We start from the raw sequence: 25,820 nt of genomic DNA, 5'->3' as shown, positions 1-25,820 counted from the left end.
GGTTGATACATTGAGATGAAGAAACAAATAAAAGAGTAAGTACATGCAAAAACCCGATATATGCATTGGGAATGACACTAAAATGTCACAGGTACCCCTCCAGGATTCAAAGGCAAAAAGCGTGGGCAGAACCGGAAAATGGAAGAAAAGCGAAAATATTATTCTACACGTCACTGCCTGTGATCACATCTTGTTTCGCTCTTTTTAATACAAATAGCGATTACTTTAAATCTGGTTAGGTCAGTGTTCCACTATCCTTGCTCTTATCTTTTTTTGTAGTACATTTGTTGCATTTGCATGCATTGGCAAAACTAAATTACCTATGAAAATCATAACAAAAGTTCATTTAAAAACCTACCTGGCTGGTGATCTCTTTCATTGCAAATTCAAATCATGCCCCTCATCACGACCAGCATGGCAGCCAATTTAGTTTTCGAAGGCTGGAGGATGGCACAACATCCGGCCCTGATAATTTCGCAGCGGAGCAACAATTTGTGTAAGTATAGTGGGCAGCATCTACCGTGCCTAATTATTTTTTTTGTCAGAACACTCTGTCCTGTTTGGCGGGATCTCCACTCAGCATCCTAAAAGCTGTTCTTCACTTTATTTCACACTGCTCTATTGAGGCATTCAGTGGCCCACTATCGCCTGTCTGAACACTTTTCCTTAATTGCATACTTAGGGAAAACATACTGGGAACTGCATTTTCTGGTTTTACTACCAATGGGGAAATATTACTCACAGGTTGTCATGATGGCAGCTGCCAGCTGCAATTTAGATGCCTATAGAGAATGAAGAAAGACTTGGATTTTCAGCATCACTCCAAATTGCTCATAGTTCTGGTGACTATATCTTAGCAGGATTTTTTTTAATTTCACTGCAATGAGGAGTGCTGCCAAGGAACTGCCACTAAACTCTGGATAGTTATAAAATACATTTCTTAAAATCTCCTAATATGGCCTAGTCTGTGTATAATAAAGTATTCAAGAGTTTATCACATATTAAATTAGAAAGTGAAATTAGTTAATATCGTGATAAGTCTTTCAGGCACCCTAATAAAAGGAGAGCATATGACAGGGCTAGGGTCTCCTCGGGAGGAGAGGGGTCGTACTGAGGCCAGGGCCACGTTTCTAGATTTCTGCTCCTCCTGGTTCTCATCTTCCCAGCCTGCTGCCACTGGGGGGCCTGAGAAGAAACTGGACCACTGTCAGTCTGCACTAGGACCCCTCTCTCTGCCTGTCTTCACCTGCTGGAGAGGTCTTTCGCCATTCTTCCCCCGTGGAGATGCAGACTGCCGCTCCAGTTCCTGTTGTACAGACTCCAACCAGCCCGCAGTTGTTGAACTGACTGCTAAAGAGTATTGGAACATATATTCATTCTCCACCCCTAGCTGGGAGACCCTGCAGGGTGTCAGATAGCACCCAGTAGGCGAATACTCCGGTGAGAGAATGGCCATCTACTCAAAGAAGGAGTGCAAGTGTGGAGGGTACTACCCCCCAAGGACTATTTCTGGTACCTTTCCTTGAAGAAGAAGCTGTTGTTTGGGACTGATGTTCCTGTGAAGCTACCACAACAACCACAGAGTAAATACCATCAACCCCTTGCTTTTCCAAGTAGGATAGCTGGGCTGGCGGTCCAAAGCCTGTGCTCCAGCTTCCACATTATAATCCTAGCATCATTCACTAGCCCTACCGCCATTCCGATGGCTTCCATTGCGGAGGCTGGGTTATTCCCTCAGGGAATCTCATGGATACCATCACAGACCCTCCCATCTCAGGCTTGGATTGCGGACCGTCAGTAGACAGTCGTGCTCTGGTATCATCCCATCCTGGATCCATGCAGCTCTTACATCTGCTTTGCACCCCACCCTGAGAGAACCTGCTTCGTTGCCAGTGCTCCAGCATCTATCTATGAGTAACCTTTCCTCACCCCTTCCATGCAGCAAGCACCCCAATGAGCCCAGTAGATAAAGGTAGAGATTCCAGAGTACAGGCCGGGGCGTGAGAGCTCAGGCTATGCGGCCAGATAATGTATTTTAAAATCTTACTGGTTTCCGGTTCCAATACGGTGCAGAATTGTGTATAGCTTATCCATGTGCAGCTTCAAATGTATAGCTATGCAGTATACTTTCCTCCCTATATCAGCGACACTAAATTGCTGTTTTCCCACCCTGTTGTTATCTATGTTCAATGCTGTGCTGGAGTTGCAGGCCACGTCTTCATCTCTGTTGTAGATTAGTCTCAAGTTTGTACCCAGGTGCCCACCCCTCACCCTGTCTGCAGTGCCTGTGAATATCCTTGGGGCAATATGTCTAGTAATCCAATATCCATACCACCTACAGTTCAGACAATGACTTTGGGGGTGCACTGCTCTCTTCTTGGTAACCATACTCCAGGGAGCCAGTCACAGAAGGTTCTCCTGTTAGTGAGTAGGGTACCTGATGGTGCCAATCAACTCAAGTTCTTGCCAACCCCTGTCACCAGAGCCCATGCTCAATATTTTAACTATTGCATAGCCAACGCTGTGTGCAATGATTCTGAGCAGCACTACGTGATGTAAAGCGGTCCAAAGGGAAATGTTACTCAGCGCTGCAAACAAAAGGATTTGGGCCAAAGGGGAGGGCGCAGCACAGACCACAAAAAGGCTCTGTATGGGTGAAAAAGACCGCTTTATTGAAGACAGGTGCACCTAACAAAATACTTCCCTTGGCCTTTGCTGTACCAGCTAAACCTCGCTATACATGTGTTCCCCTAACTTGCCTCCTGCCCCCACTCCTAAGCTTTCCCCTTTTTCCTTTCCTTGCAACTATTTATAAACCCCCACTCGGTCATTAACTGTTGAACTTTAACCCCATAACATCTTACCTACTTCCCTAAAACATCTACCTAACTAAGCATTTCCTATGTTAACTTCCTCTTAGTGCCTGTTCCCAAAGTAATTTGTTCCCAACCATAAACTTAACCTGTTAACATATAAAACTAGTTACCAACTGGCACTCAGAAAAATCCGTGCCTGCCCCTGACTTTTCTGACCCCCCCAAACTAGGACTTCTTAGGATACCTTTTCATGTTCAATGACCTATCCAGGACTTCTTTAATCTGAATGATGTATAGCTCCATACCGAAGCGAGACAAATGCACCCCATCATCCATCAATATACCGCCGCTTACCTTAATTCAGGGTGCTACACTCTCCCAAAACCTTCTTTCTCACAAAAAAGTCTCTTGCCCCCCCTCCACTATCTTCTCGGAATGAACTCTGACCAAATGATATAACACCCTAACCACTGCTGTTTAATCTCCAAAAGGTCCCTTTTCATTTGTTTCAACAGTGCCAAGCCCTTGCACACCACTAGGTCATTTTCCCAGGTGTACAATCAAAATGTCCGGACAAATGTTGCCCTTGATTAACTTGTTCAAAACCGGAATCAATTTGTGTCATCGCATACCCCCCATTCCCTGCCAGGAAACATTAAACAAGGAAGTGTCTAATCCAAGGCTCAAACCTTTCCCTTTGCTCAATTCATGGCGCTCAGCCCATTTAACAAAAGAACGGCCAACTATCCAGATTGACAGCTCCGCCGCTGCTTGCCCCACACCTGAAAAGACACATATGTAAGTACATAGAAATCGAGGCTTTCCCCAACCCTGACTCCGCCACCTTGATGTATCTTTTAAAACAATCTGATGTCCATTGCCCCAAGCACATTATCCTGCCCTTCTCCCAGCCCTGTTTTGCTGCGTCTGTTGTTACCCCGATCCGAAATGAGTATGTACCATATTCGCCCGGGGCCTCTCCTAAAAACAACAAAGTTCTCTGCATCACCCACAATAGCTGTGCCTCTGACACCATGTGGCCTGAGCCCGTGCAAAAAAAGCCCCGTAGCCTGGGGCGCACCACTCTCTCAAAGTATACCGCCAAAGCACAGGGCATATCTCACCGTCACCTGCAGCTCCCAACACTACTCACTTCCCTGCTCCCCTTTGGTCTGTTTTGGATTGTTTAACCTTCACTGCCAACTCCCCTTCCTGCATTGTTACCTCCCTCCATTGCACGCCCGGAACGCCCTTCCTACCCAGCAATTCTGAAACCCGGAAAGCCCCACAATACATCCAAGACATTAAAGTGGAAAACAATACATTCTCCTCATGATTCCAGCAAATGCTCAGAATGACACCTAGCACACCTAACAACAAAGCCTTAGAAACTAGTTCCTCACTTGTTGCCTAGCCCCTCAGAGAGAGCGGGTCAGACCCAGCCCTCTAGAATCCGTCTGCCCATTCACCAGCTGAGGGAGCATACCCCACCACAGCTTCTCCATGAAAGCGATCCCTGCCAGCTTGCCCGCGATAGTGACCCTTGACAATCCTCTGTCAATCATTGATAAAATAAACTGCACCGCATCTTCTTACCTTGCCCACCTGTCTGTCCTCTTCTGTGCTTCCCATTCTAGGAATTCCCACCAGGCCTGTTTATATGCCCTCCGAGTGGATACAGCCAAAAAGCCTACCACCAATTGCAGCATCCTTTTTCTCCTAGGGACCACATCCCTACTGGCACTGGTGTCTAGCAGTTGTCCACCTCCGTGGCTAGACCATGGAACCTCTGCCACTGTGAACGAGATAAAGCATCCGCAGTGTCATTATCCACCCGTGGCACGTTTGGCTTGAAACAAAATATTGTGTTTCAAACAGCTGAGTACAAACACCTGCATCAGCTTAAGTACTTCTGCGTCCCTTGCAGATTGCCTATTCACCACTTGCACCACTGCCATGTTGTCCACCCTAAAAATGATCTTCATGTGTGCTAAGTCCTGCGCCCATACTGTTACTGTGACCACTAGAGGAAATAGCTCCATAAAGGCAATGCTCCCCCCCCCGTTTTTCCAGTGTCGTGGCCACTGTTCTGAGCACCATCTACCTTGCCAGTACAAACCAAAACCCCCTGCTCCTTCTGCATCTGAGTATATGTTTACATCTCACTCCCATTCTTTGGGTGTCACCATTGGGATGCTTTTGAAATCCTCAAGAGATTTGTGCCACACGCATAAATCCTCCTTTGTCCATGCGGACAGACGCATGTGATGATATGGCAAAGGAAGGGCCGCCAATGACCTACCCAATCATCAACAAAAAGTCTTTCCTGCCCAAACTACCCAGCATGCGAAGTTGAGATGTCCTAGCAGCACCTGTACGTCTCTGACCGTCACTTTTTGTCTAGCCAGCATATCATCTATTAGCATCATCATATGCAATTTCTTCTCATTCGGTAAGCGTACCTCCTTCGAACCGAGTCCAATTCAAAGCTAAGAAATGACAACACCGTACTTGGACCTTGTGTCTTCTCTGGTGCCAAGGGCACTCCCAACCGGCCATGAGCTCTTTAAAACTTGTCTGCTGTTGCTGACAGTCTGTCGAACCTTGTTGGCCAACCAGAAAGAAGTTGTCAAGGTAGTGTGTCACCGTCTCTTTACCTGTCTTCCCCGAGAAGACCCATTGCAAAAAGGAGCTAAAACGCTTGAACAATGCACAGGATATGGAGCAGCCCATTGGTAGTGCTTTGTCTACAAATATTTGCCCATCAAACTGTATACCGAGCAGCTGGAAATCATCAGGGTGCACCGGCAGTGAAAGGAAAGCAGACTTTATGTCACACTTTGCCATCAGGGCTCAAGTTCCTACCCTCTCTACCAGTTCTCTGGACATGTCCACTGATAAATATGAAACTGATGTCAAGTCCTCTGCTATAACGTCGTTAACTGAAGCCTCTTCCGGCCATAGGGGGTGTTGTTTTAATCTAAATTGTCCAGGATCTGTCTTGGGTACTTCCCGAATTGGTGAAATTTTCAAGTCTTTCAAAGGCCAATCTGTGAATAGGCTTGCCATGCACCCTTCTTCGACTTCTTTAAACAATTTGTCTCGCACTATTGTCTTGTGTGAATTTACTGATTTTAAATTGTCTGCCCACCTGGCGGACTGTGGACCCTCATACCCTAGCTTAAAAACTTCTTTAAACCCAACTCTCAATAGTGTGGCATCTTACTGATAGAGATAGTATGCCAACCACTGCTCTAAGCTTTGCTGGTTGTATGAGCCTTTCCCCATAATGCCTTGTGCTCCTCTACCTCCCCTGCTCCCTGTATTATGCTGTACACCTTTGCTAAATTGCTGCCCCTGACCATTGTATCCAACCCCGTAACATTGCACCAATGGGTGTCTACCTGCCCACTTCGAGCACTTGCTCCTGAATTTGCAGTATTCCCTTGCACATGATCCTCTATTGAAATCCCAGCATGCTCCTTGTCTACCCCCAGAATGTTTGGCAGCGTATCCCACCCCCCCTCGGTTGGGGGGGTTCTGAAAGGGACGATAAACCAAAGGAAGTCCACTGGCCGTGTAAGTGGGTTTCCCAAACCTAATGGCCCTCATTGTCTGCTGATACAAGTCTGCATCTCTTTCTCCCCACTTCGCCTCTGAGTCCCACACAAGCCTCGCCCTGAATTCTTCATCATAATGGGACCAGGCGTAGCCCCCATATGTCACCTGAACTCTCCTGATCCCGCCCATGTATTTAAAAAGCGAAAAACACCTCTCTGGGTATTTCTCGCAATATACGCTTGCAAATATCAGGAAAGTCACTGACCAATTCTCAATGGTCATGGCTACTTTAAGTCTTTTGGCAAACTCCAATTTTTCTTCCTTCTAGCTCTCTTTTGCCCTTAACTCTCCGTGCAGCAACTTCACCATGTCTATGTACGGGGAACAACCTTTACAACGCAACTTTTACAACGCACTACCATTACAACGCATTTTTTACAACGCATAATCCATTACAACGCATGATATTACAACACATGACACTACAACGCATTTTTAAAAACTACCTTTACAACGCATTCCATTACAACGCATACTACCATTACAACGCATACCATTACAACGCATAATATTACACTATACTATCCAACACTTACCCTACTGATGCACCCCCTGGAGTTAGAATAATAATTTTTACCCCTATACTATCCAACACTTACCCTACTGATGCACCCCCTGGAGTTAGAATAGTAATTTTTACCCCTATACTATCCAACACTTACCCTACTGATGCACCCCCTGGAGTTAGAATAGTAATTTTTACCCCTATACTATCCAACACTTACCCTACTGATGCACCCCCTGGAGTTAGAATAGTAATTTTTACCCCTATACTATCCAACACTTACCCTACTGATGCACCCCCTGGAGTTAGAATAGTAATTTTTACCCCTATACTATCCAACACTTACCCTACTGATGCACCCCCTGGAGTTAGAATAGTAATTTTTACCCCTATACTATCCAACACTTACCCTACTGATGCACCCCCTGGAGTTAGAATAGTAATTTTTACCCCTATACTATCCAACACTTTCCCTACTGATGCACCCCCTGGAGTTAGAATAGTAATTTTTACCCCTATACTATCTAATACTTACCTTAAATGTAATTTAATATTATGCGTTGTAATGGTATGCGTTGTAAAGGTAGTATGCGTTGTAATGGTAGTGCGTTGTAAAGGTATTTTTTTTAAATGCGTTGTAGTGTCATGCGTTGTAATGTCATGCGTTGTAATGGATTATGCGTTGTAAAAAATGCGTTGTAAGTGCATGCGTTGTAATAGTGTGCGTTGTAACGTCATACATCCTCTATGTACTCTCCTTTCCAAATTTTTTCTTTCATAGACAACATGAGGTGGAGTCCTAATGCCTTTGTTACCACCATGTATGGCAGCCTCTTGAATTTTATCTCATTGCTCTCTTTTTTCTCGTCTGTCTGTCCCCTATTGCCGTTCTTCTCTCCCGCTGTCGTCTCTTCCTTGCCTTACGCTGTCTCCTGCCCTACGCCCTGTCGACTTTCTACTGCTCCCCCTATTCTTATCTCCGTCCAATTGCTGTGTTTATGGAACCACCCCTGTATCCTTCACGTATAAACCTTTCAGCAGGCGTACTTCCCCCTCAGTGTCATCGCTTCTCTGTGCATCCATCCCCACTGACACCTTTACCTTGGAATAACTCTAATCGGTTTGCCCTTACCTGGCGTCAAGGTTGACGTCCTCACTGAATTCCGCTTCCTAACCAGTCGCGCAGAGAGTCACACCACGCTGTCCTGGGCCATGCTCTGTCGCTTTCTCTCCATCTGTAACATACTAGGCACATTGTTACTACACCCCCCATCCTTCCTGTTCTCCCTCCTCGCCCTCAAAAATCTCCCCTTCCTCCACACTATCCTCGTCATAATCCAACTACAAAGGGTCCTCCCTAATATTGCATGCACTTGTGCCTTGGCCCTTTCCCTTCTACTGAAAATTAACTCCTCCAGATCTAAGCCTGGATACCGCTGTGCTGCCAAAAGCCCTTCTGATCCACTCCTGGGTTCTTGCCTTTTGTCACCCGCGCTACTGCCCCTGAGGCCACATCGACCCAGCGGGGTTGCCGTCCTACTGATCGCATCTCTGTTTGCCAGTTTAATGTGTCCTGTCCGTCCCTCAACCCGGTCCGGCTGTCCGCCTTTGACAGTGCTCTCCCTTCTCCTCAGTAATGTGGAGCCCAATGTGAATCACCCGAGTCTGTTACCTCCTGTGCCTGTCTACCTTGCAATTGAAAAGAAAGGTACAGAAAACCGGGGTTAAAGCCCTCGCCTGCTCCTGCTGACCCAGAAACTGGACAACATTGCCAATACCCCCCTCCTGCCACCTCTCTGAGTTCACCCTGTCTACCCCTTCACCGATCCACTGCCCTGACTGTCTCACCCGTTTTCCCCCAGGCGCTGCAGAAAGCTCCCACTATGCTGGAGCCCCCCGAGGACCTTCCCCCCGGCGCATATATACTGTAGCCGGTGGCTTACACCCCACCCAATGACTCCACCCAAAACTCCCTCCCTGCTCCTCCCCGTCACTCCATTCCAGCATTGCCACCAACATGGGCCCTTCCTCACTGCCTGTTATCCCTCCCTTCTTATCCCTTTACTCCCTTCTCAAGGGCTGTGGCTGTCGCCCTTTAGACCAACCCCCTCCTCCGATCAGCATGACCTAAGCCCTGCGGAGGCCCTCTCCACGACCCCTCAAACTCCACCTTGTCCCCCTTGCTCACCCTTGTTGCATGGCCTTTCCTCACCCAACCCTCCTTCCGTGTTATCCTCCCTTCCCCTGCCACTCAATTACCTGCTGTTTCCCCTCCCCTTTTTTTTAACCCCCCCCCCCCCGCCCTGCTTCTTCATTTCCCCCAACTCCTCTCCTTCAAGTTGTCCTCTCTCTTGCTCCCTCCCCTTCACCCTTCCTTGTGTGCCTTCTTTCCCACCCCCTGCTGCCCTTTTTCGCTGGTGCTCCTCCCACCCACCACCGGCAGACTTTTGCACCTCTCCTTCACCCTTTTCGTGTCGCGCGCTGCCTCAGCGTCTGCCACAACCTCATTTTCCTGCCAAATGTTGGCCCCACCCGCTCCCTCCACAAAAGTCAGAGTGTGACGCCGTGCAGCACCCCGCCCCCCTTCCTTTTGGGGATCGACGCGTGCGGCCGCTCTTACAAAGCACCCACTTGCACCTACAGCATTGTTGTCTCTCCCCCTCCAGGGCCGCGGCGGGGAGCATGCCCACACCGCAGCGGCTACCCCATCTGCTGCCTGCCACTCCTCCAGCTCTGACCGCAACAAATCCATGCGTCCTGCCACGGCGAGCAGGCGCATGGCTTCTGCCAACCTGAGGTCCTCTGGAACAGGTAAGGAAGCCATTTCCTTAACCTTAAATGTACTATTATAAAAAATCTTGCCCGCCACCAAAAACCTAGCCCAGCCAACCCACCACCCAACCGGCTGTCGTGTCTTCTGTACCCCCCTCAGACCAAATGAAGCCCAAAGAGCCCAATTGGGCTCTGGGCTGCACCATGGCCTAAAAAACCCCAGGGGGCAAGCCTCCCGGTGGTCGCCCCCCCTTCCAAAGCCCTATTTTGCACTGAAAGTTGGAGGCGGTGCAGAGCTGAGTGGCCTTGCGTCACGTGCGCCAAACCCCAATAATTACTGTACAGTGTGAGTAACTAGGCAAGAATAGCACACATGCCCCAAAGTCAGGTCAACTTGTCATGGAAAGTAGTGTGACATCGGTACAAACACCGAATAAAAAGAGCTGCAAACAATGAGCAAAAGGAAAATGGCATCGTTTTTCACAAGCATAATACCAGTAATTTCAGCAAAATAACAATTCTTATGCAAGCATCACATTAGCGATTGTTTGCTTGCTGAGATTTCTATAGCAGGGTTTGCCTCTAGTAAATATCTCCTGCAGGACACTGCTTGCTCGTCTTTGTGCCATAGGCCAACAGTAAATTGTGCCTAGTGCCGTACAAAGATGGCTTTGTTTGTGCGAGAGCAGCCAATGAAATCATCAATATACAACACAGAGTAACAATTACTGGCAAAGTCAGCACGACTCACCTTTGGGACCTACTTGCATTGCCAATGCCTTTTGGCAACGCTGCACGGCATCAGCAAGATGCTGTGAAGAATGGCCAAAAGTGAAAAAGTAAAAACAATGATGGACAACAGGGACACAGCAGCTGCATCATTTTGTAGAAGTAGGTATGCTTGATGGTTTATTCAGCCCATAAAATGATGGGGGCGCAGTTTTTTAGATTTACCACTCCGAGAAGAATAGGTAAATAAAAAATGAAATAAGAGTTGCCCAGAAGCACTTTTTTTGAACAGACAGGATGGGTTGTATGACGGAACAACGCAGGGAAATACACTGCATGCCTTTACCATGCATTTATTACTCCGCATTTTTTTTTAGAATGCATATGCTTTTACAACGTATGCCTTTATCATGCACTGTTTAAATATATTTATATATATAGACAATGTATTTGCGCGGGGAGACCCCTACATCCCCGAACTTACCTTAAACGTGTGGTGAAGGCATACGTTGTAAATGCTTATGTTTTATAAAAACATGCTTGGTAAAAGTACAACGTGGTAAAATCCTTGTTGTAAAGGCTGTTTCCCGAGAGGACGGCCACAATTTGGTGCTTGGTCCTCCCCAAAAACAAAATTGAAAATATCTATATTTTTTTTAAATAGGTGCTGTGCATAGGAGGCAATAGGAGTGGTTGGTGGGAGGAACAAGGAGCGGGTAAAGAGGAAAAGCAGCACACATGGGTGAACAACTCAGAGGTGTGGGAAAAGCACATGAGGGAGAAAGAAGCACAAGTGCTGGGGAGACAAGGAGCGGGAAGAAGCACACAAGAGTGCTTGTAGCACAAGTGAAACAGCAACACAAAGGGTGAAGGGCTAGTATTTGGCAGGGGAGGAAAAGCAAATGATGGAGAGAGCTGGAAAACACACAGACTCCCTGGAGTGCTTAAGCAAAAAGAAAAAAGTTGTGGAAGGAAAGAAGCTAATCAGTCAAAGAGATGGTAAAGAGGCTATGCTCCAGGAGAAGGACAAATGCAAGATGGACAAGCGGGGGAACGAAAGCCGTCAAACAAGAAGCAGGCAAATGACAATAAAGCCAACCGATGATAAGCAGTGGGCTGGCTGTAAGTTCTTGGTAAGCCCACAATACGTCTTTTGCAATCAGACAGCTGGTGGTGCCTGATAGGCTAAGCCTAGAAATACTGCTGTGACATTTTGTACTGTTTGCACAATGCTACAAATTTATACACAACGTTGCATTGCATACATCCTGGTAAATCCTGAACCCAGTTTGCACATAAATCCTTGTAGGCTCATTGGAGCAGTCTCAATGGGAATTTTAATGACAAATTAGCCGTTATGTATTAGATATCTCCAGATGAGCCTCTTTTTTGTACCTGAAATATGATGCTATTCTGGGCAGATTTGGTTCCACCGAGGAAGGAAATATGTGCATCTGTAATTGGATTGAACCACATACTCTCAGTGTATTATGTAAATTAACTGCTTGAACCTCTAACTAAAGCTCAGTGCTAATCTATGCAGTTGGCTTGTGTTGCTGTTTATGAAACAATGGAAATGGATGAATTTTCTTTTGAATGAACTAAAAGAAATCTGATTCCACAGCAAGTGACGATTGCCTGCTTTTGTGGATTTTAGGGTAAATGTTCATCTTAAAATATGTATATTCTCTCTGGCCAATCCTTGTTACTCTTTCTTGGGTATGTGCCATAGAAATAGACAAGGCACTGCCATCAAGTTTACCTTCTTAGGCAAATACCTTAAAACTTCAGGCTTTTCAACTACTGAAAATGTTTTGTGGTAGCCTTCCTTTTTCTCCGAACTAAGGTCCTAATTACGATGTCAGTCAGATGAACGTCCGACCGGCATCGTGTCAGAGTGGAAACCGACCGACTTGTATTCGGCGGTTCCATCGAACGAATTTGGATGTGACTGCCCATGAGGTGGTCGGAAACATCAATTTTTCCTTTGCAGATTGTGCAGTGGCCATAAAAGTGCAGCGGCACAACCCACATTGGAAAAAATGGATGTTTGTAAACATCTATGCACTGTGTGCCAGGCATGCAGGGCATGGATGTTTGAAGGGGCACTACAGGTGCCCCACAGGCCTCACAGCAGAGGCCGTGGAGGGACGGGACTCTGTTAGCCCCCCCCAGTCCATTTCCGACAGCCTTTCAATTGCGGTCAGACCGCCATTGAAAGGCTGCCTGAAAGTGAAATCATAATCCCTACAGCGGTGCCTGAGCAGGCACTGCCTCATTGTAGGGGATTACTTTCTGACCGCTGCCCCAACTGGCTCCTTGAGCCTGTCTGGAAAGCAGTGGTCGGTCCCTCTGCCCCATGCCTCCGACCTACGCTTCAAAATGCGTTGGTAGGACTGCATAGCTAGGTGTCAGTCAGACCGCAACTGACAGGCTGTTGTCGGTTGCGGTCTGACTGACATCATAATGAGGGCCTAAGAATTAATCTTTTGTTCGTGCTACTGGACCAGACCCTAGCTGGAAACTGTGTATGGCATAGGGTTGTGTTTAATGGCAATGTTCTTCAGTCTCACAACTGTACCGTTCAGATTAAGGGAGCTCTTAATGCGGATTCCTCGACACCACGCCGAAACCAATTATATTTGTGGTGTGTATGAATCGTTTCTGAGCTAAGAGGGTACCTAGGAGTAGAAGTATCTCCATCCTTGGGGGCGTGGCTTGACGCCCACGGAGCATGGCGGCGTTCAAGTGAGGCTCTCGGGCTCACCTCGGAGACGCTGCGCTACCCGCTAGTTTTAAATGAAGCTTCCTGCATAAATCACCGTCGGAAGGTATGCCGCCTGCAATGCGGGTTTCATGTTTCTCGAGCGCGCGTTGAAACGTGCATCTTTTCATAAGTTACAAGTCTCCTCACAGAAATGTTCGTAGCGGCCGCCATCTTCCTTTTTGCCGCGAGTGGAGCTTGACAGGATACAGCTTGCCCCTGCCTGCCTTCTGCATAATTACTCACTCAGCGGTGTAATGGAGCAGTGTTTAACCCTGTGTTACATGTTTTTAGGCTTTTGTGCCTCATTTTTCCAATAAACTCTGCCAGCCATCAGTGGACTTCTCTGGCAGCCATTTTAAAGTGACTGGTTGTGAGGAATGTTCCTAAAAAGCTTTGCGCATTCTGTTGCTTGCAAACCTGATTTTTGTTTATGCTTTGGCCCAGTCGGCAGTCGCTTTCCATATATTTCACGTACCAATTACTTTTTTGTTGGCCCTTCAAAGGAGAATATAATTGTTTTGAGCACTCTTCTTGACATTAGCTCACTATTGTTTTACCTCCTAATTTGGTTGATGGGCAGAACGAAGACTAAAGTGCGGCGAACCTTCCTTAAAAATTCAAAACTCTTCACAGAACTTTCTAAGCTCGAAGATTCTTCATTGCCTTTGCCACAGTCTCTGCAGCCTATCATGGATTCCATCTCCGCAGCTCCCGGGAAATCTGTCACCAAGCGCCTGAAAAAGGACCCCCCTTCTCCTCCTAAATCTGCCTCACCGGTCTCTTTGGAACTATTACAGGAGGAAATCAGAGCTCTTCGACCGTTTATGGAGGACACCAATGCTAAACTTCAAGTTCTTACGGAGAACTGGTCCCAATTAGACACTAGAGTTTCCGTGGTTGAGTAAAGTGTTACCTCACTCAAGGAATCCTGCGCTACCGTCTCACAACTTCACACCCAAGTCTCGTCACTTCAGCGTCAAGTGGAGGATCTTGAAAATCGCAATCGAAGGAACAACCTTCGCATTTACGGCCTGGTGGAAGGACTTGAGGGGTCGGATGTGCCCACATTTTTCAAGTCATTCCTTCCTAAGTTACTCCATTTACCGGATGGTACTGCACTCGATATTCAACGCGCGCACAGGCTGGGTCGTGCAGCCTCCGATTCTTCACCATCACAGAGGCCAAGAGGTGTAATCATATATTTTTGGGAGTACACAGATTTACTAAAGGTTTTGTCAGCGGCCAAATCTATTCCAAAGATTACAGGGTCTGGCTCTACTATATTTTTTGCTCAAGACTACGCTAAGGCTACTACAAATAGGCGCAAAGCTTTCCTAAACATGAGATCTGATTTCCGATCAATGGGAGCTCGTTATGGTCTCTTCCCATCCATGTCTCTTTAAAGTTACTTACAACAATAGGACAACTACATATGAAGACCCGATAAGACTTCAAAGCTTCATTAATTCTTGCGGGCCAACTAGAATGGACTCGACTGCTTCTTCTTCATCATTTAAAACTTAGTATTTTAGATACTGTTTAATGTTTTGCAATATTTTGTAGGTCTTTGTATACATTTTTTCCTGTTCTTCATTGCTTATTTTACACAGGATGTTTTTCACTAGCAAAGTTGTTATTTAGCTCACACGAGATGATGTTTAGTTTTGAATTCAGGGCGCATGTGCTGCCTTGTTCTATATCTGTGTTACATGTTTTTCTTTGATTTCGCAGGTCCCTTCCTCTCCTGACGTGACTTCTCCCTGGCTTCCCGTATGCTCGTGCTTGGATGGGCCGTCTGCCCATGTGGTCTCACCTCTCCCCCCTCCACATTTCCCTTTCGTAGGTATGTTTGTTGTCTTGTCTTTTGACCTATGTGTTACATTCCCTCTAACTATGTCAAATGTTTTACAAATGGTTTGTCTTTGGTCCTTCTCTGTCTTCAAAATTTTTTCTTATCTTCGTTCCTACTACTTTTTTCTTGCGTTTGTCGTTGTTTGTACATTTTTCGTAACGTTTGTAGATTTTTCTTTTTCAGTCACAGCATTTTTCTATTTCATTGATGGTACATCATGTTCATTCCTTGTTTTACAACGTTTCTATTGGTCTCTGTTCCTTCGTTTTCATATTCTCTTTATTTTGATGGCGACTTACATGTCTTTTCATTATCTTTCTCATATTTTTAATCTTTTTTGGTTTGAATTGGGTTCATCTCTTCTGACTTTCGGATTACTCGGCTTCATTAATCTATGTCATTAAAATTAATCACTTGGAATGTGCGGGGTTTGAATTCCCCTATTAAGAGGCAACGGGTCTTAACTTATTTAGCCAAACTAATTGTGGACATTGCCTTTTTACAGGAGACTCATCTCTCTGAAGTTGAGTCATTAAAGTTAAAGAGGGATTGGGTGGGCGAGGTTTTCTTTTCTCCAGGTGATGGTAAACGCAATGGGGTACCGATACTTTGTCACAAATCCCTTTCGCTTTCACTATTATCTCAACAGTCGGATGCTAGTGGCAAATGGTTAAACGTTAAGTTGTCTTTCAGGGGTGTTCCAGTCTCACTTTTGAATGTCTATGCCCCCACATGCGGAGAACCCTCATTTAGGCCCACACTTGCCAAACACATATCTCTTTGCATGGATGATAATTTTATTTTAGCAGGTGACTGTAACCAGGTATTTGACCCATTCATCGACAGGAATTCTAAGTTTTCCTATATACCTAACAAGTCCCACAAGTCCTTTGTTCACACCATAAACCAATATAAGCTCTTTGATGCTTGGCGACTTTGTAACCCTACTACCAAAGAATTTACTTTTTATTCCCCGACTCACCACTCTCAATCAAGAATTGATTATATCTTTGTTTCCATAATCTTTCACAAACTCTTTCTCATGCAGAGATTGGTCCCATCTTGATTTCAGATCATGCCCCAGTGTCCATTGGCATTGATATTTTACCCAAAATTACTGGTCCCCGGAGGTGGTGTTTTAATAACTCCCTTCTCCTAGACCCAAAATTCACAGCCTCTTTCACCGCCTTCTTTGATGAATTTTTTAGGCTAAATCAGAATGATTCCATGGCTTTTTCTACAATTTGGGATGCCTTTAAAGCCTCTGCCACAGATTTTTGTAATATCCTTTGTTGCAAAAAAGTGTAAAATTGCCCGTAAACAGACTTTGGACCTTCTCCAAGACATCAAGAGACTGGAGCACTCCTATTATAATTTGCATACAAATGATAGCTTAAAAGCTCTTGTCCAAGCCAAATTCCAATATAACAAAAAGTCCACAGAGGATGCATCATTGTATCTATTAAAATCCAGCTCTAAATTTTATGGTGGTAAAAACAAAGCTGGAAGGACTTTGGCCAATTACTTGAAGGTTAAGCATAACAAGTCGAACATTGAATCCATTTATGATGCACATTTAGATCTAAAGTTCAAGGATGCTGACATTCTAAACGAATTTTCTTTTTTACAAAACATTGTATGCTTCCGAAACACAACCCACTGACCTGGCCTTATCACATTTCTTCTCCACGATTCAAAAGCCCCAACATGTCACTCCAGATTTGACCTCATTAGAATCTGATTTGACGCAGCTAGAGTTGTTGAACACCCTTCACTCCCTTAAGCGGGAGAAGGCACCTGGTCCTGATGGTTTCACGGGTGAATTTTACCTACACTTTTTCAAACTCCTATTACCGAAACTTTACTCTTTATTACACTCTTTCAGTACATTAGGACGATCCTCTGGTTCCTTCTCTGATGCCCATATTTGTCTAATCCCTAAAGAAGGTAAGGATTCTAAGCATTGTAAGAATTATAGGCCCATATCTTTAGTAAACATTGATGACAAGATTTTTTCCAAGGCACTAGCCTTACGACTAGATTCTTTCCTACCAGAGTTGTTAGGGGTAGAGCAGTCCGGTTCCGTTAAGGGTCGCTATATAACTGATAATACACGACTCTTGTTTGATGTTTTGTCCAAATCCTCACGTTTTAAAGACTCTCTAGTAGCAATTGCGTTGGACGCTGAGAAGGCATTCGACAGTGTTGAGTGGACGTACCTTTTTTATACTCTTAAGTGGTTTGGCTTTGGTCCTAATTTTATATCTTTGATATCTCTTCTCTACTCTAGACCTAGAGCGGCGGTTTGTGCTAACGGATTGATATCTTCTTTTTTTGACCTAGGAAGAGGGGTACGTCAGGGATGCCCCCTCTCCCCTTTTCTTTTTAACTTGGCTTTGGAACCATTCCTGTCAAAATTGCGCCAAAATCCTAGTGTGCATGGTTTCCAGATGTCTCATTCTCACATTAAACTTGCGGCATACGCAGATGATATTTTGCTCTTTATGTCTCACCCAACTGATTCAGTCCCTGCTTTTTTAGCAGAGGTACAAGCTTATTCTGATATTTCGGGGATACAAATTGAATAACGATAAGTGTGAGATCCTACCTTTGACAAAGTACACATTTAAACCTGATTTCGCTGCCTCTAAATTTACTTGGAGTCCTAATCATATTAAATATTTGGGTTTACATGTCACATCTTCAATTTCAGATACAGTTTCATTATGTATGGATAAGTGTACGCAGAAGATTTTGGATTTAACCACTAAATGGCACCCTCTTTATTTATCATGGTGGGGTCGTCTGGATACCATAAAAATGATGTTGTCACCCATAATTATATACACTATCTCCAACACTCCAGTTCCTATTCCACAAAAATTCTTCAAGAAGATTAATTCTATTCTTTCTTCCTTCCTTTGGAGTAATAAGAAACCTCGAATTTCTTTGCATAGGTTGACTCCTCCCAAATCTGAGGGCGGAGTTAACTTTCCTGATTATCCAGCATATCAAAAAGCATTCCTTCTTCGTCAGGCCTCGCTGTGGTTGCGTGATTCTAGAGACGACTGCCCTTTATGGACCACAATTGAACGTCTCTCTTTATCCCCCTTTACCTTCAGTGAATACCTTTCCTTTTCACGTAAACCGCAAGCCCTAGCTACTCCCATCATCAAATTCACTTCTAAACTTCTAGCACCTTTATTCCCTTTCCTCATAACACTGTTGACTCTTTTCTCAACTCCACAATTTGGCACAACAAAAGTCTGCTTATTCGTAATAAACCCTTTTACTGGAAGTCGTGGCATCAAAGAGGTCTAATCTGGGTCCATCAACTCTTCTCGCATTCGGATTTCTTATCTTTTACTTCACTCAGTAGTTCCTTTAATTTACCTCTTTTATTCACCCATAGATACTTCATACTCAAAAACACGGTGCTGAACACATACGTGCAATTCTCGGTAACACATGCCATCTCTGCTAGTCCAGATCCTTCCTCACAATTACAATAACACCTAAGGCTTCCACATTATATACATTTTTGCATAACATTGAGAAAGTTAGACAGAAATCGAAGACCGATGAAGCTTGGGAACGAGACTTTGCAGCATCTTGGCCAGTCTCTTTATGGAATAAGTTATGGGTTAGGATCCGCAAAGCTTCCAGAGCTGCAAACACAACGCAAACATTGTTTTTTTGTATAACAGACTTTTGCTTTCGCCAAGTGCCCTAAGCAAAAGTTACACTAGCGTATCTGATACCTGTTGGACTTGTTCCTCACCAAAGGCTGACTTATTTCACATGTTATTTTCTTGTTCTACTGTGTCTGCCTTTTGGAAGCGGGTCTGGTCTCAAATCAATTTGATTTTTGGCACTACATTTCCTTTTGCCTATACACATGTTTTCTTGGGAAGCTTGTCCTCTTGTTGGGAGAATGTTGCGGCCAATGTTAAAATCATCGATTTACTATTAGCAGTTGCGTTACAACAAATCACAGCTAATTGGAAGGATTTCTCAAAAATTTCTTATAGGACATGGTGGTATGCGGTCTGTCATAATCACAGGTTGGATACCTCCTTTGTATATCCTATTCATTTGCTGCCAAAAAGGCTGGATCTGTGGTCTCCTATTACCACCTATTTAGATACATGTGCTAGTCACGCTTTTCAATTGCATCCGTCCCAACAGGACGTCTCGAAACCTCCCTAATAACCCCAACCATTCCGTCTTCAATTGTTTTTCAAGCATTTGTATTTTGCTTCTGATGCTTTATTACTTTCAATTTTCTCACTGAACCTGATTCATCAATAATATTGTGGACTCTCCTTGGTATGATGTATATTTATTATAATGTAACATGTTGTGGCATTTTCTATTTTTATCAATAAAATCCTTTTGAACTAAAAAAAGAAGTATCTCCATCCTTTCCAGCACCAAAGCACAGGATCAGTGCAGACTGCTCTTAAAATGTAATATGCACTCCAGGCTCTGGAGCAGCCCAGGTATGCCTGTACTCAGCAGATCAAGATTCCTCTGATCACTCCAGGACCAACCCCCAATACTGAAGGAGTATCAGTAGACGGTGATGGACTGAAAATACTACTTTCAATGTCGGCAGACAGGCCTTCAGGCATAATTCTGCTCTTAAGACATGAGCCTGAAGTGCCTTCTTCGCATAACCATTGGTTAGCCAATTTAAAATATTCTGTCAAATTCAAAAAATAAATAAGCAGCAGTCTTGTACCTCACAAACTATGATCAGGGCATCTTGTGTCCTTTATAACTGCTTATTTTCACACCTTTATAACTGCTTATTTCCACACCTGAACTCCAACATTCTAGTTCTCATCTGTAAGACGGTCCTTCCAAACCTCTGAGAACTGCTTCCGCATCACTAGAATGTACACAAAATGGCTGCCAAGCTGAATCCAACCTAAAAGGAAGGTTCCATATAAGGTCCATTCATTGGCATTGCAAGTGCACCACGGTCCCTAAAACAAGCAAGGGGATTGAGCCCCATCACCTGGCTTAATAGTAAAAAGCAGACAATAACTGGGTGAAAACGGGCCCCTCATTAAATGGGGCCTGGTGCCACTGCACCTGCTCTACTATTGCTAGTTATGCCCCTGTGTCCACTGTGTTTCATAACAACTTTAAAACACTTCACAGTCTAGTTTCTCTCTACAAAATCTAATAAACTGGCAGAAAATATATAGCTATCACTTTGACATGCCTCTGTACAATTGAACAGTCTAGATTTCAATGATGTATTATATTGTACAGAAAAGTGTCAACGCTAGGAATGCAGCTCTTCAAAGCACTTCATTACTTTACAATCAATGCACTTTGACAGAGACACTTCATGTGACAACGTTGTCAAACAGAAGCACACATAAACAAGAGTAAAATACCTAACTATTGCAAAAACTCCTCACATGCTGTTCATTCAGGACGGTCCCTGCACAAGGGAGATTAGCAAGAGACAAGGAAGCGGGCTGGGGGCCAGGGCGGGCAGTTTCAGATGGACACTGACAGCGCTGAAATTGACCCAGACAGTCAGGAAAGCCCATTTAGAGGAAGTCAAGTTGGACGCCAAATTAGCCATTTGTCTTTTATCTGATTTTAACTTTAAGTGGTTCACTTTTCTTAAATCACAGCATCGCACTCACTTATCCTCTGTGATTAGGCCCATGTTAAACCTGGTGCTCTGCAGGATTAAACAGAAATACTTCTGTATTTAAGAGCCTGTTAAAAGAACATTGTGTGCATGGGCTATCAGCCCTTCGTGCTACAAGGTTAATTAATTCAGAACTTGTGTTTGCCAGCTTCATTTGTGGTACTACAAGGAGCAGGGATCCTTGTCTCCAGACACTAGAGCAGCCCAGCTTCAGATTCCAAGGGCGCAACAGGGATCCACACCAGATTGAAGGTTATTTTGTATAGTGGGATTTGAGGCCGGGTTCAAACCCAGCCTTCCATGGCGCATGCGTGGCAGCTGTAGCCACCAGGCCATTCCACCCACCACCAGGGAAGCTTGGTTCGTTTTGGGCTTGAGGTTCCCAGAGGTCCTCGAGCTGAGCCTGAACCAGGCATTTGACTCGGGATTTCAGCGGCTCTCCCTCATCTAACTAGTTTGGTGCGATTGCGCCGGGTGCCAGATTGTCTCCAGATACCTGCATTTGAACTTTTTATTTTTTAATTGACATCCAATAGTTACAATATATTATAAATATAATAGTTGAGAAAGAAAGGAAAATATTATCCAACCACCAGAAAAACATAAATTAATAAGTACACATTTTATGACAAAATACATCCAGGATCAATTAAAAAGATAAACAGGCACATGCATCAAGGTAATATTTTGCGAGTCCTTAATTGCGATTATTAAGGAATTGCAATTAAGGACTCGCAAAAGCCTATGCATGTAGGAATCTACACATTCCTTATTTGCGAGTCGCAAATTGCGATTCGCAAATAAGGAATGGCTTCCCATTCATTCCTATGGGTCTACAGGCCCATAGGAATGAATGGGAAATTGCATGCGCAATTTGCGAGTACCAAGTGGTAATCACAAATTGCTCATGCAATTTCAAGGGTGCAAGGGTGTCAAAAGGACACCCTGTTGCACCCCTGAAATTGATCTGTGCACAAATGTTGAGCACACACATGTCTCAAAGACATGTGTGTGTGTGTAACCTACAACTTTGAAAAATGCACTTTAGTGCATTTTTCAAAGTTTTTGCAAATTACCATGAAATTCAACTTCATGGTAATTTGCGCACCCTAGTAGCGAAATCGCTACCTCAAAGTTGTTCTTGCATTGCGTTTAAGGAATCGCAAAATACGATTCCTTAAATGCAATTGCAATTTCAGAATTCGCAATTAATTGCGAATTCTCAAATTGCGAGGGCCTTGACCCTTGATGCATCGCAAAAGCTAATTTTGCGATCGCAAACGGCCGATTTTTGTGAATCGCACCGTTTGCGATCGCAAAAAGCTTTGATGCATGTGCCAGGTAGATACCTAAAACTCTGCATGAGATAAATATCAAGACCAGGAACAGCTTCAATTAAAAATTGACCAGTAGGAGTCCATAAAGTGCAAGAGAGGTCAATTGGGCAAAATAGCCATAAAGGGAATAATCTAGTCTTCCCCATAAGTTTTAGTCGGAAACCTGCCCCAAAAGTTGATCAAATTTCCTGACCTCCTAGCTGCACATTGGATATATACCCACTCATTGTTTCGAACTTGCTTTATTTTACTCAGCCAGTCTCCCATTGTGGGGACTAACTGTGTCCGCCACTTTTGGAGCAGCAGAGATCTTGCCACTGCCATTGCAGCATATAGTAATTTGGTCAGTTTATCGGTTAGACCAGAAGCAGGGTCGTATCCCAGGACTTACACCCAGACACTAGAAATTAATTTGACCTGCCATTCGGAATCAAAATACCGAAATATTTTGTTCCAGAAACCCTGCATAAAAGGACATTGAACAACTATGTGCACCGAATTAGCAGCAGACCTTAGAATGCATCCAAAGAAGTAACTCGGCAAGTTGCGATTAATTTGTGCAAGAAATTGCGGGGTTCTATACAACAGCCATTTGCTGAAAAATAACATTAGATGCCAATTGGCACCCCTCAGAACACTGAAGTTTAATATATTAACTTCATCCCACATCCTTGTTGTCAATTCCAAACCTTCTTATTTTTCCCATTTTTTAATGACTTTTTGGGTCAGTTCGAGTCCCTTAATGGAAGCAAACAATTTTTTCCATTCCCCAGGGCTTTTATGTTCGCGTGATTAAAGTAGCACAAGTACCGTTTTCTGGCTACCAATTATCTAGGGCAGATCGAGATTGCTAAGTAGTTAGTTCAACAGTCTTTAAGAGCCAGAAAGTAAAAAATCCCCTTGAACTGCCTCATAAACTTCCAACATGTTCAAACTCTCTCTCCCGATAGAATGTCCACAACCATCCTGAATCCTGCTCTTGCCCACTTTTGAACAGTATTTACTGCCAGATTGACACCAGATTCCAACACAAGTTCTGAAAAGGGTGTGGCAGGGTTAAAAAAAGGACAAGCATTTACAATGCAATGGTCTCGGCATTGTTAAAGTTAGAGCTCTTGGCATTGCTCATGACATTACTTTTTGTTTATGTTTTTGTTTTTAAAACATTTAAAGAAACGGCACTGTTACACACTACACACTCTACTCCTGCACACTCTACTAGTACACACGCACTTCCTAGTACTCACTCTCTAGTACTCACTCTCTAGTACTCACTCTCTAGTACTCACTCTCTAGTCTCTACTACTCACTCTCTACCTCTTACCTCTCTCTACCTCTTACGCTACCTCTCGCTCTACCTCTCTCTACGCACACACATATGCACATATATATGCAGTTATATATATGTGTATATATATACATATATGAACATGTATACACACATCTGCATATCTATATAAAACCAAAATGTAAATGCATGCATACATATACATGTTATGTACATGAAAGTTTGAAAGACACTAATAAAAGCAGAGCAAAAAAGCCACCTAATTACAAACAGAATTGCTTTACTTAAACGAGGGCAAGACCTATTGCATTGACAATGCTTGTTCTGAAAGCCACCAACTGATCAATGTATGGATTAGGGTACTTTGTTTACTTTCATTCCCACCACTGTGTAAATTACACAAATCTAATAGATAATCTAGTTTTACACCTATGTATGTTCATTCCAAATCTATATTTCACTATTAGAATCCTATGAAAGTGAATAGCAATACGCATTCAAGTGGCACCTGCTCACGCGGCATTGCCTGGGAGAGACACGGTTTGGGCTGTATACAAATAGTGATGTAACAAATACAGTGGGGCAACCTAAACGTAAGAAACATACGTAGATAAGGACTGGAGGTATATCGGATTGAAAAATCTGGACAGACTTCGAAACACGAACTCTAAATCACGCAAAGGCAGTGCGTAAACTCAAAAAGTCTGACAGTATAAACTTACTAGCACCGTCTGTAAGCTTCTCCTGGGAAATGTCGGTAACCTAATGCATAGATACTCCAAAGGCGCATGCAATTTGTCCGTATTTTTAGCACTTCCGGGTCGTAGAAAAACCAATCCTCTGCCTGAACAACATTCTTGGAGTCCTCTGTGATTGGGAGGACTGCTAACGTGTAAGGGGGGCTGTGATTTGTTCCACCTCAGCCAATTCTAGTGTGCCGCTCAGAATTCCGAAGCTCTGATTGGCTGCGGTTTATTTACATGCCTCTGTCCGTGCAGTCGTCTGAAAGCGGGTCCTTTGCCGCTCAGATTAAAATGACCTGGCAGCCTGAGTTGGCTGTGTCCATGTCTATCCCTTGAGTGTTAATTACGCACATGCTAGGCTTGGTAGCTGCCGCATGTTCTTTAAGGGTACAGAGGAAAAGGAAGGGGAGCGGGAAGTAGGGCTTCCCATGGTTACAGTGAGCGTTGACTTGACTCCGTCTGGGAAATCATTTCGGTGGCTCCTGCTCACGGTCTTGGGACTCTAGTCCGGTTGGGCACGGGGCGTGGTTGGCGTCTGATTAGATGCGGAGTGGTACTTCTTATATGTTGCGTTTTTAGTATTTACTGAAAACTGATAGTTCTTTTGTTTCGTGACACTAGTCAGATATGCACTCCTACGTTGACTGCTGCTTGGCGTGCCTCGCGCCCTTTCTAGCGCACAGATGTTTTTAGTCTGTGCACATTGATCTTAACCAGAGCACAAGTCCTAAATAACTGACCTCACGCCGCACTTCGCTGATGATGCCCGACAGGGTGGAAACAAGTCTTTCAAAGGGGAAGTAGGTAGGAGACACCACCGCCTTTCTCCGAGGCGAAGCAGAAACGCCTCGGAGAAAGGCAGCGGCGGTTTCGGATTCGGGGGCGTGTTTCTTTTTCTCTCCTCTTGCCATTGGCTGGAGGAGAGAAAAACACGCCCAAAAAGGGCGTGGCTAAAAAGTGGTAAGAACAGCACGGAACACGCCCCCGAATCTGAAAAAGACGGAGCCTATTTGGAGGGACGGCTCTCTCCTCCAATGGCTGGCCTCCGTTTAGGAAGCCAGCCAATGGAGGAGAGCCAAAAAGAGAGGCGGGCTAAATAGTCACTCTAAAAAACATAAGATCTCCGGACTTCCGGTTCTGCCTTCGGCAGACCGGATGGTCCCTCGACCTAAATAGTAGATCTTCTATAGAGATCCATACGCTTACGAAGGAACCACTTCAGACTCTTTTAACTGACTTTTTTTTTGGTGACTTTACTAATTTTAACACATCCTGTATCTGGTATTCTTCAAAAATAAACAACATAAAATAATTCTTTAAATATACCGTTGCAAAGATTTTAATTGAACCTGGGCATATACTGTGCAAAATAAGCAAAATATTAATCCTTAAGATTGGGAAACGCCAACCCTCTTTCTTCCACCCCTGCATATAAAGTTTTTAGTGCTATTTTGACTGGTTTATTTTGCCAGATGAAAGACGTAAACATGGACTCCACCTTTCTGAAAAATTATGTGGTAAAAGACATGAAATGGCTGAGAAGAGAAATTTGAATTTAGAGAGAATTGACATTTAATCAATCCCAAGAATAGTCAGAAGAAGAGAGTTCCAGCGTGAGAATAAGTCTTGTATTTTAATAAGCAGCGGAGAAAAATTGAGATTGTATAAATCATCAACCTGTGATGAATATCTAATACCCAGATATCTTTTCGG

The 25,820-nt window shown here is 44.3% G+C and overlaps 1 long non-coding RNA gene across 1 annotated transcript in view; it reads left to right on the top strand.

Moving 5' to 3' along the window:
- Positions 1-9,534: 9,534 nt before the first annotated feature.
- Positions 9,535-25,820, top strand: part of LOC146866902 (uncharacterized) — a 40,924-nt gene continuing 24,638 nt past the window's right edge. The window contains exons 1-2 of the long non-coding RNA XR_014965991.1: positions 9,535-9,753; positions 14,942-15,053. This is a non-coding gene — a long non-coding RNA (uncharacterized LOC146866902). The remainder of the gene's footprint in view (positions 9,754-14,941; positions 15,054-25,820) is intronic.

Source organism: Triturus cristatus, chromosome 1_2 (genome assembly GCF_964204655.1).
Source record: "Triturus cristatus chromosome 1_2, aTriCri1.1, whole genome shotgun sequence".
NCBI lineage: Eukaryota > Metazoa > Chordata > Amphibia > Caudata > Salamandridae > Triturus > Triturus cristatus.
This window is presented reverse-complemented; position numbering and strand designations above follow the sequence as displayed.